General features: G+C 41.7%; 1 long non-coding RNA gene across 5 annotated transcripts in view; it reads right to left on the bottom strand.

Annotated features, from left to right (window-relative positions):
• Positions 1–2,893: 2,893 nt before the first annotated feature.
• The window catches only part of LOC110471261 (uncharacterized), a 106,681-nt gene continuing 99,143 nt past the window's right edge, over positions 2,894–10,431 (bottom strand). For 4 of the 5 annotated variants that reach the window (XR_014951170.1, XR_014951174.1, XR_014951173.1 and 1 more), the window contains one exon: positions 2,894–10,398. This is a non-coding gene — a long non-coding RNA (uncharacterized LOC110471261). The remainder of the gene's footprint in view (positions 10,399–10,431) is intronic. The other variant, XR_014951171.1, reaches the window with a different exon arrangement.

Raw genomic sequence — 10,431 nt, 5'->3', positions numbered from 1 at the left:
TGGACCCCTATGTAAAGATTTCAAGCTTAAAGTAATCTTCCCAGCATTAGTCACTGGGAATTAATATGTCCTTCCCAGCTGTTACTTGTAGATGCCAGGCCAGACTGTAAAAACTAAATAGACTTTAGTGGAATGCCTAAAATTAATTTTCTCACCCAGATACTTTCATCTCACTCATTTCACTGTGTTTACAGGCTGGCAGGTTTCCTGAGGGCAGCCATGATTTAGATTTACAGTTCCCTGGCCAGTCTGATTCTGAAGAAAAGTTATAACACCTGTAATGTAATACTGTTTCCGAAAGGAGTGAAACATGTTTTTAGTATGAAAAGGAAGCCTCTAAATTGCAATAATCACAGTATATCACATATCTCTGGACCCCATTGCAGCAGCTGAGGTTGCCATTACTTCAAAACAGTTTCAATTCCCTTTCCCTTGTCTCCGCCCACTTGTTACAAGAAACCAAACTTGTCTCATCATGCTGGAGACTTGCCTTTAGAAATTTCCCTGGATATTCTCCTGTCAAGGTTAGGCTGGGAAAACACTGAGATTTTGGGGAGGGAAGGAAAACAACTGTGTGATGGTGCAATGTCTCTTCCTGACTATTTAAAATAGAATGGACATCCTTGCCATGTCCTGCCGAGCACTGGACAGCTAGATTTTCACTCTTCAACATTCATGGGGTCCCGTATATGTGCTGATGACCACCGAAGGATGCTACAAGAGTCACCATAAAATAGAAACTTCAAAAGAGAAGGAGGTCAGAAAACAACACTAAAGGGTTGTTTTTACAGCTAACAGCAAGAAATCAGAAATTTAAAATAAAATAAAAAAAAGAGGAGTAAGGAAAAAGACAAACACCCCATTTTTCTCTGAGCAGATAGTTCTTACAGTATCTTTTGTCATTATATTTAGAAATTGCTTATAGAAACAATGATTACTGTTATTGCCCCCTATACACATTATTTTGAATATGATCCCTTTGAGGTGCAATATGAGCTTTTACATCTATTGCAGCTTTTTACTTCCCTTCTTTTCAGTTTGCCACATGCCTCTGTAATTCTTGTTACTAGACTACTGGTCTAGGCATTTCCTGGAAAATGCTTTTGTTGTGAGATAGGTCACCCAAATGTAAAGATTGCGTTGCATACCTCTTTTGTCTGAATGAGAGTGTAAATAGATTGTACTTGTAAATAAGAAAAATAAACAGACCCAAAAATTCTGAAAACATCAAAATAAATACTGATATATATATATATATTTTTTTTATGGAGATATTGTCTCTCCATCAATGGCAAAGACCTTTTCAGCTTTCTAAGATGGAAATCTGTAATAATAATCCAAGGCTCCTGATGATAGAAATAAAAATTATTGCATCACAGAAATACTTTGAAACTCATGTATTATTCCAGATCTGAATGCTCTCCGTATTTTGCAGTGTAGTTACTGGGTGCTCAAGAATCACATAAGATGAGTAAGGTTTCTAAATTAAAAATAAAATTAATTTAACTTTTATTGGAGAAAAGAGCTGCTTCCAAACAAAATACATACACAGTTTATTTTGATCCTCCAGCCATTTTTCCTAGTAATCCCCAAACCAGCTTAATATTAAGCATTAAATTTATTTACATCAGCTTTGGATCTGAAACTACCCTGTGAAGGAGCATATCATGTATCACTGTTCTTCAGACCAAGGGAAAAAGGGGCGGACAACCAGGTCACAAATGACTTCACCCACTGCATGCATGGGGACCTTGGGCCAAGCCAAGATCTCCACTACTTCATGGCTGGTTCTTGGCAGCTGCAGCTGATGCCAAGGGAATCTGCGGGCTGCTCTCACCTGTGACCTAGCAAGCTCTGTCACCTTAATCTGTTTCTAATGCAGGGCTGATAGGTTTAACCACTGCCTCCATTTTCTGTGAAGAATGTAATTTAAACACTGGCTTTGATGTCCATTATGCTTTCAAGAAATGTAGCCCTGCTTTGAGCAGGAGGTTGAATGTTTTGACCTCCTGGAGTCCCTTCCAGCCCCAATTACCCAGTCACTTCTAAGTTTTGGTGATGACAGGCTTTGGCTTTTTCTGGTGCAAGAAGCCAAGGTCAATTTGGAAAACACCTGGATTCTCAGCCTGTGTAATATGGTTCTATGCATGAGACAATGACAAAATCACATTGTATGTCCTTTACTTTTACTGTAAAATACTGGACAAAACTTTTGGGGAATGTGAGCTGTAACACACAAAATTTGAAGACAAAAAATTGCCATGGCACTGCTGAACTGCTCGACTTCTCAACTTCTCAATTTGCCCTGAGGCACACAGAGTGCTGGCATGTGTCCTCTGCACCCTCAACAACCACCCCACCTATGAGGAATCCAACATCAGGTAAGGATCAGGTGCTCCTGAAGATTTGGACATGCCAGCATTCACCAACTATTCAACCTACATGTGGTTTCTGGAGTGATTTAGCTCCATTTCAGGAGCAGAAAGCCATTGGAGATCTGAAACAGATCAAATGTGACAGTTTTGAGCACATACCTCAAAAATTTAACCCTCAAAGGAAATCACAAATGTGCAGATCTGATTTTTTTCTGTACTTATTTGCTTCAGGAGAAAAGCAGCAAGATGGCACCCAATGACATGTGGGGTAGTATCACTCTGGCCTGCCTTTGTTCTGTTTCCTTTAGAACATGCTTGCACATGCAGAGTATTTGGGCTTGGAAATATCATTCCCTTCCTCTACCTTAGGGATCTACAAAACTGAAATAACCTCTCCTGGGGTATAAAAGAACGAGATGGATAATATTCTGGAGCCTTTGGTGAAATATAATCCTTATTATCCCTACAGTAAAGAGAATAACCCTGTAACTCAAACAGAGAAGGCTTGGAAGAGACAATGATTTTTCAGCTGACCTTTTATTTCAATAAATTATTTTATTTTGTATATCAACACAAGCGCAATGTTAAAAAGTTAATGCTATTGAAAATGATTAACAAGCACATCTGACTTAGCATTATGTAAACATAATAAAAGTTGGCCTAAGAACAATACCTGCTTTAATCTGTTCTGTTGGAGTTCATCCCAAAATCCCACAGTTTTCACAACTCCCTGTTAGGGAAGATAGTGCCTGGAAGCCTATGCTGACATGCAGCATTACTCCCTAGTGTTACTCTGTTTTCAATATCTTGTGCTTACATGCTGTCAAATGGAATTGCTAGCAAACAATTCCAAGTAGGCTGTCACTCTGCAGCTTTCATAGAGTTTGTCCTGCACATGGGAGACCTGCAGCAGGGTTCAATGGAAGTGAAATCCCCTGAATATAAGAAAAAACAGGGTATGATCAATCCTGTTTTGGCTGTTTAATTCCCAATAAAGCCAAGGCCAGGAAAAGTGACCATGCATAGTCTCACTATATTCCCTGCCATAGTTTTGGCTGCCACCACTATGGGCATCCCAGATAGGAGGTGGAGAATTAGCAGCTTTAGACCTGTGACATTCATAAGCCCCTCTGGCACTGGCTGCTCTTGCAAATTACAGGGTACCAGTATGGCTGCTGTTGGTAAACCTCTGGAGCTCACCTGCTCCAGCCCTCTGCTCAAGCAGAGCCATCTACAGCCAGTTGCCCAGGAGTCTGTACAAGTTGCTTTTGAACATCTCCAAGGAGGAAGATGCTGGACAGCCCTCTGCCAGTGCTGGGTGAACCTCATATTAAAAATATGTTTCCTGATGTTCAGAGGAAACCTACAGTTGGTATTCATTGTCCCTTCTCTTTTCACTGGGCACCAATGGAAAGAGTATGCTCTGCTCTTCTTTGCTACTAGTGAGTGCCCAAGGTTGGACTTGGTTGGAGAGAAATGAGCATGACCCCATCAGCCCCCAAGTGGGTGAGAATTGTCCTTCAGGAAATTGACTTGCTTAGGCTTTATTAACAGATTTTTTTTTTTTTAAGTGCATCTATTCACTACATAGCTTGAAGAAAATTTGTCCAAACTTCCTGACAGTTCTATCCACATTTGTAGCAGAATCAGGATTAGCCACCTCTATTAATTGGTTGCTCCAAATGGGCTGTAAGAATATACTTGATATTTGCAAGGTTTGTGTTTTTATCTTTAAAAGAAATGGATAGCTTGTTTAAAGATAGAAGATCACAGGAATTTTCCAGTCTGCTTATCTGCTACAAGGTGGCTCTGACCTGGAGCAGGGGTCCAGACTTGGGTTTTTAGTGCCTCCTTATGACATGATTTTTGTCAAGTATTGGAACAGGCTACCAGACTTAAGTCACCATCCATGGCGGTACTTAAAAGATGTGGAGATGTGGCACTTCAGGGATATGGCTGAGAGGTGAACTTGGCCACACTAGGTTAACAATTGAACTTGATCTGAGAAGTCTCTTCCAATCTAAATGATTCCATGATTCTATGAGTGTCTGTCCAAGGACTCAGATGGCCAAAATACTTGTGTCAAAACAGTCCCCTGCAATTGTATTCTGTGGCAGTGTCAGGTGGGTTGATCCCACCAGCCAAGCCCCCACCCAGTTGCTTGCTCAGTTCTCTTCAGGGCATGAGGGAAGAGAAATGGAAGGACAAAAAGGGGAAAAATGCTTGATGGATTGAAAAACCCAAAATAATTTTAACAAATGCAAAGGGCTTTGATTGCTTTGATAGTTTTCTCCAGCAGCTAAAATCAGCAAAAAAATGAGTAATCCTTATAATTTTAACATTTCTGGCTTTATTCTTAAACTAGACACTGGTGGTTCCTTCTATGTCTTTCTCTGTTGAAATAAAAGGCTTTTGAAAAGCCATTGTTTTATTTCCATGGAGGTATTATTAGACTACAATTAAGACTTTTCTCAAATTTTCTGTAACTTAAAATCATTAAAGATTTTAGAGGAGATCTCTAAATCCTTGCTATAAGATACTTCTTCTCCCCCATCAGATCATTGTATGGCTCTTTTCTGTACCCTTTCCATGTTTGTAGTTTGTGTGTGTGCATACCTGAGTGTTGAGTGTGTGACCTTCAAAACTGTCCAGATGCCCAGTATCCAGCTCACTGACATTATTGTCAGAGGGAAATCATACTTTCAGATGTTTCTCACTTTTCTTTTTTTATCTGTTCAAGAACTATAATAGTCTGATTTGTGTCTACATCAAAATAATAATTCCTGTTGAGCTGAGACTCCTACTTATCATACTGCCACTCACACTGCAGTCCATGCATTTGTAGGCATGACCTTCAGGACTTCTTTTTATGACCATGCCAAGTACTAAATAGTCACATAGAACCCTATTTTGCATTAATCAAATTCTCCAAACAATCCAGGTTGCTTAAGCAAATATGCATATGTATTTCTGTGTGTGTACACAAACGTCATTTATATTATTTGTATTATGAATTTATATATTTTATATATGTGTGCCACTATACCAAAGAGTCTTCATGGTTATTTGCCACCTTGTCAGTTTGTGTCATCCACAACTGTTGTGAGCTCCTGTGCTTCTGGATCTCTTCCAGATCTTCAGCCTGATCATCTGTCAGAGGCAGCTCTCCATATGAGTAAAGGACCTATGGAAGAGCTGGGGTGTCATAACAGAGAACAGATAGATGAAATGCCAGGAGGGGGCAAAGCCTTCATTTTTAGTAAAAATTGAATTCTATTGTACTGTAACTTGGAATTTTTCAAACATTCAGACTTAGCTATTTTAAAGTCAGAAAGCTTAGCAGAAGAGGCACTCATACACTGAAGCTCTTATGCATTGCCTCTTTCATCCTTTGTCTAAGTTGCAATTCTAAAGGGGTATAAATGGACATATTATAAATGTTTAGTCCCTACAGGTTTTTCAAAACTCCATGAAAGCCATTTTCTTGCCATAGTACTTCCCTGCCTTATTTTCTCACTCACTTTTCAGTTTTTGAATTCAGCATTAAGATTTCATCTTCACCTTCTAGAGATTGCAAAAATGTGCTATGTCTTTCATTTTGCTGCAGCCCTCCAATCTTTTACTAGCTGGATCTGCATCTTCTACTTGCAGACCTGCAAGCATTTTTGCTTGAACAGCTCCTCAAGCTCATACTCACATACTCACATACACAGGGTCCAGCCGCTACAGGGAACAGAGCCTATGAAAGCACCTCAGAAGAGCTTTTGTGAAATGCCTATTTCTGAAATGAGGCTTGTACTTTGGGAAGAAAGCGGGCTAGACAGGAAAACAAAAAGCTTTTGTTTTGACACTTTCAGGTTGATGGTACAACAGCTTGTTGAGAGAGCAGGCATATGTGCCAGGGTGTTACTCCCCTTTGCCAAGGGCAAAGTGTCATCTTTCTCTGCAGGTACTCTGCTAGGAGTGGAAAAAAATTCTGCTTACTTTGGCAAACTTTATGTTTCTAGGAGACAAAGGAGTGCCACACAAGAGCTGGAGTGTAGGTATTAATACTCAGCACTCACCAGCTGCACTGCCTGTATGTTTAAAGGCTGCAGTTGCTTGCAGCTGCAATAGTTAAAGTCCTTCCTGATTGTTTAGCTCAGTTTGGTTTGCTTTCTTTCTTACACAAACACACAGACTTTGTACACAACCAACATAATGTAGGCAAAAAATTTTCATGAGCCTAGTGAGAACTTCTCATGGATGTAAAATGACTAAGGATCTTGCACTGTGTCTCTTAGAGTTGCTTGATTGCTCATTCTGTGTGGTGTGGTTGTGCTGCTCTATAACCTCTCTGGTTCAATTTGGCTGGAAGAAAACAAGCCTATTCTGCCATTTATGAACTGGCTGGAGGGCATTCTGGAGAGTTTAAAAGAAAATAAATTTTCAACTATAAAATAAATTTTAGAATAAACTTTAAACCATAAAACTTGAACAGCTCAGCCTGTGGTTTGAAGGCATTAAATTGAAACTCCAGGGGATGCACCAGCTTCTGTAATGGCTGTTGAAATACTGCCCTGGGAAACAAGTCAGGTCATGCAGGCAGCTACACTTTAGTTGAAAATGATGAAAACTAATAGTACAGCATTTACATCATTTAGTATTGGGGCAGTATTAGTGTGACTATGCTCCTTTGGGGATATGAAGCTGCAAAGAAGCACTAACCAAAATAAAGTAGTACTAACCAAATAAGCTAATACATTTTCCAGTTCTATCATATAGTTAGACCAAGAGATCATGGTAACACTTGCTATGATCCTGAGATATTGTGATTTCTATTTCTGTGGTGCTGTTATGAACTGATTTTCAGGCTATGTTTTTTATCTGGTTAATAACTTCTTGAATATACGACTTGTAAAGTTTTAACACCATGCCTTAAAAGACTTGGTAAATTGAAAATACTGTTTAAGCTTGGAGCCATCAGTGCTCTAGTTTGGATATTCAATGGAAGCATTAATTAAAAGATTGTAATGGAAAGATAAAATATGACTCAAGCTCCTTCTTAGCAAATAGCACCCCTAGAGCTGGTCATTAGTGGTAAGGGTCTGTTAAACCACAAGATAGGGAGGGATGAGGAGAAGGTATTTCTGTATAGTGGGGGAAATAAGACTGCTTAAAATAATTGTCAGAGGTGGCTCCTGTAGTCATCATTAGCACAAAGCAGAAAAGACACAGATCTAAAACTCTCCAGGACATGACAGCCTTGAAGGACCTTTCAGGTACTGATTAGTCAGAATCATAGGCAAGTGGCAGCACTGCAGAACCCAAGGAAAAATTTTCTTCATTAAATGTCATCTTAACAATGTGTTTGCTATTTGATCTTTTGGTAAATTTCTTCTGTTATTGTCAAACTATGGCTTTTAAGTGTTCCCTTATTTGCAAAGCTTAAACAGTTTTAGGACTGAAAGATCAGACACAAGGCACTCCATACCCTGGGGAATGGATACCTTACAAACACCAGCTGGAGACCATTGTCACAGTAACCAGCATATCCCAGCTCTCCAAAGGCTAGAGGAAGCACCTAGGTGGAAATGAAAATGGCAATATTTCTGTATAAAGATCTTTTCATGCTGATCAGAAAACGTTATGATTCAAGATCATGGATTAAGTGTCAATGCCTCAGGAAACAGATTGTGATGACTGAAAGACCAAAGCCTGCTGTCACAAGCCACGACCTGCTTACATGAACAGTCACACTGCATGCAGCACTACTGCACAGGGAAAGCACTGGTAAGCATGGATACATGTGCTGAGGAATGTCCTGTGTTCTTAAGGCACAAATCCCTTTTTTATTCCTTCTTCCACTGTGTCTGCAGACTACTATGGCCTGTAAAGGAATACATTGTTCATTTGCTCAGGTGCTTTAAGTTTCTACTAGGTTTTCTGCTCTTTACCCTTCTAATAACCTCAGGCCTCAGTTGCAATGCCATGGAGTCAATACATGCATAGTTTAACCTAAAGTGTTTAAGAGTGTCTCAAGTGTGAGGATAAACATCTGCCAGCAAGGTGTAAAATAGATGGGTAAGTGTGATAGTGATGTAGAGGGCACTGCACCTTCCTCTGTGTTATCCTCCCCCACCATCAGTGCTTGGCTGCTGATGCTCAAGGGACTCAAGGTTCAACTTTGCTTCCCACTGGCTGCATAACCTCAGCTAAGGGTGCTGGTGAAGCTGCTGGCCTGACAAAAAGCTGTGTTAATGTCTATAGAAAATAAGCAATAAGGTTAGCAAGGGCAAAATTATAGGTAAGGTATCAAGGAATCCCAAGTACATAAGTGGAAAGATACCGAGATGAGGACTTGGTAACTGCAGATGAGGAGAAGGCGAAAGTGCTTAATGCCTTCTTTGTCCCAGACTCTAGTGGGAAGACAGCTTGTCCTTAAGACAACTGTCCTTCTGGGTTGGTAGATGTTGTCAGGGAGCAGAATGGTCCCCCATCATCCAGGAGGAGGCAGTCAGAGAACTGCTGAGCCATTTGGATAAATTTGGATAAATCCATAAGACCAGATTAAATCCATCTGGTGATTAAAGAGCTGGCAGACGAGCTTGTGAAGCCACTCTCTATCATTTTGCAACAGTCCTGGCTCACTGGTGAGTTTCCAGAGAACTGGAAGCTGGCCAATGTGACATCCATTCAAAAAAAGGGTGGGAAGGAGGATGCTGGTAATTATAGGCCAGTTATCCTGACTTCAGTACCCAGTAAGGTTAGGAACAGTTTATACTGAGTGTCATCACACAGCACTTACAGGATGGCCAGGGTATCAGACCCAGCCAGCAGGGGTTTAGGAGGGAAAGGTTGTGCTTGATCAGCCTGGTCTCCTTCTATGACCAGGTGACCTGCCTGGTGGATGCAGGAAAGGCTGTGGGTGTTGATCATTTGGGCTTCAGCAAGGCCTTTGGCACTGTCTCCCACAGCACACTGCTGGAGAAGCTGCAGCCCACGGCTGGGACAGGAGCACTCAGTGCTGGGTTCAGAACTGGCTGCATGGCCGGGCCAGAGAGTGCTGGTGAGCAGTGCTGCATCCAGCTGGGGCCAGGCACCAGTGGTGTCCCTCAGGCTCTGTGCTGGGACCAGCTCTGTTCAATGGCTTTATTGATGGCATGGATGACAGGATTGAGTCCTTCATTAGTAAATTTGCAGACAACACTAAGCTGGGAGCGTGTGTCAATCTGTTGGGACGTGGGAGGGCTCTGCAGAGAAACCTGGAACACTTAGATGGGTGGGCAGAGTCCAGTAAGATGATGTTTAATAAGTCCAAGTGCCGAGTCCTGCATTTTGGCCACAGTTACCCCCTGTAGCATTACAAGCTGGGGACAGTGTGACTGGAAAGGGACCTGGGGGTGCTGGTGACAGCCAACTGGACATGAGCCAGCAGTGTGCCCTGGTGGCCCAGAAGGCCAAGGGCATCCTGGCCTGTGTTAGGAATTGTGTGGCCAGCAGGAGCAGGGAGGTCATTCTCCTCCTGTACTCAGCACTGGTGAGGCCACACCTTGAGTGCTGTGTCAGTTCTGGGCCCTCAGTTTGGGAAGGACATTGAGGCACTTGAGCACATCCAGAGGAGGCAACGAGGCTGGAGAGGGGCTTGGAACACAAACCCTGTGAGGAACGGCTGAGGGAGCTGGGGTTGTTTAGCCTGGAGAAAAGGAGACTCAGAGGTGACCTTATCACTCTCTATAACTCCCTGAAAGGTGATTGTTGGTCTCTTTATCCAGGCAGCAACTGATAGAACCAGAGGACACAGTTTTAAACTGTGCCAAGGGAAATACAAATTGGATATTAGGAAGAAGTTTTTTACAGAAAGAGTGATAAAGTATTGGAATGGCCTCCCCAGGGAGGTGGTGTCATCACCATCCTTGGATGTGTTTAGGAAGACTGGATGTTGCACTTGGTGCCATGGTCTAGTTGAGGTGTTAGGTCACAGGTTGGACTCAATGATGATCTTGACGGTCTCTTCCAAACATGTGATTCTGTGAATAAGCTCCTATCGAAAAGAAAATGGGAGCTGGTTGTGGTA

Source organism: Lonchura striata, chromosome Z, assembly GCF_050655825.1.
Source record: "Lonchura striata isolate lonStrDom1 chromosome Z, ASM5065582v1, whole genome shotgun sequence".
Taxonomy (NCBI): domain Eukaryota; kingdom Metazoa; phylum Chordata; class Aves; order Passeriformes; family Estrildidae; genus Lonchura; species Lonchura striata.
Note: the sequence above shows the minus strand (reverse complement) of the source record. Positions and strands in the feature narration are given on the sequence as shown.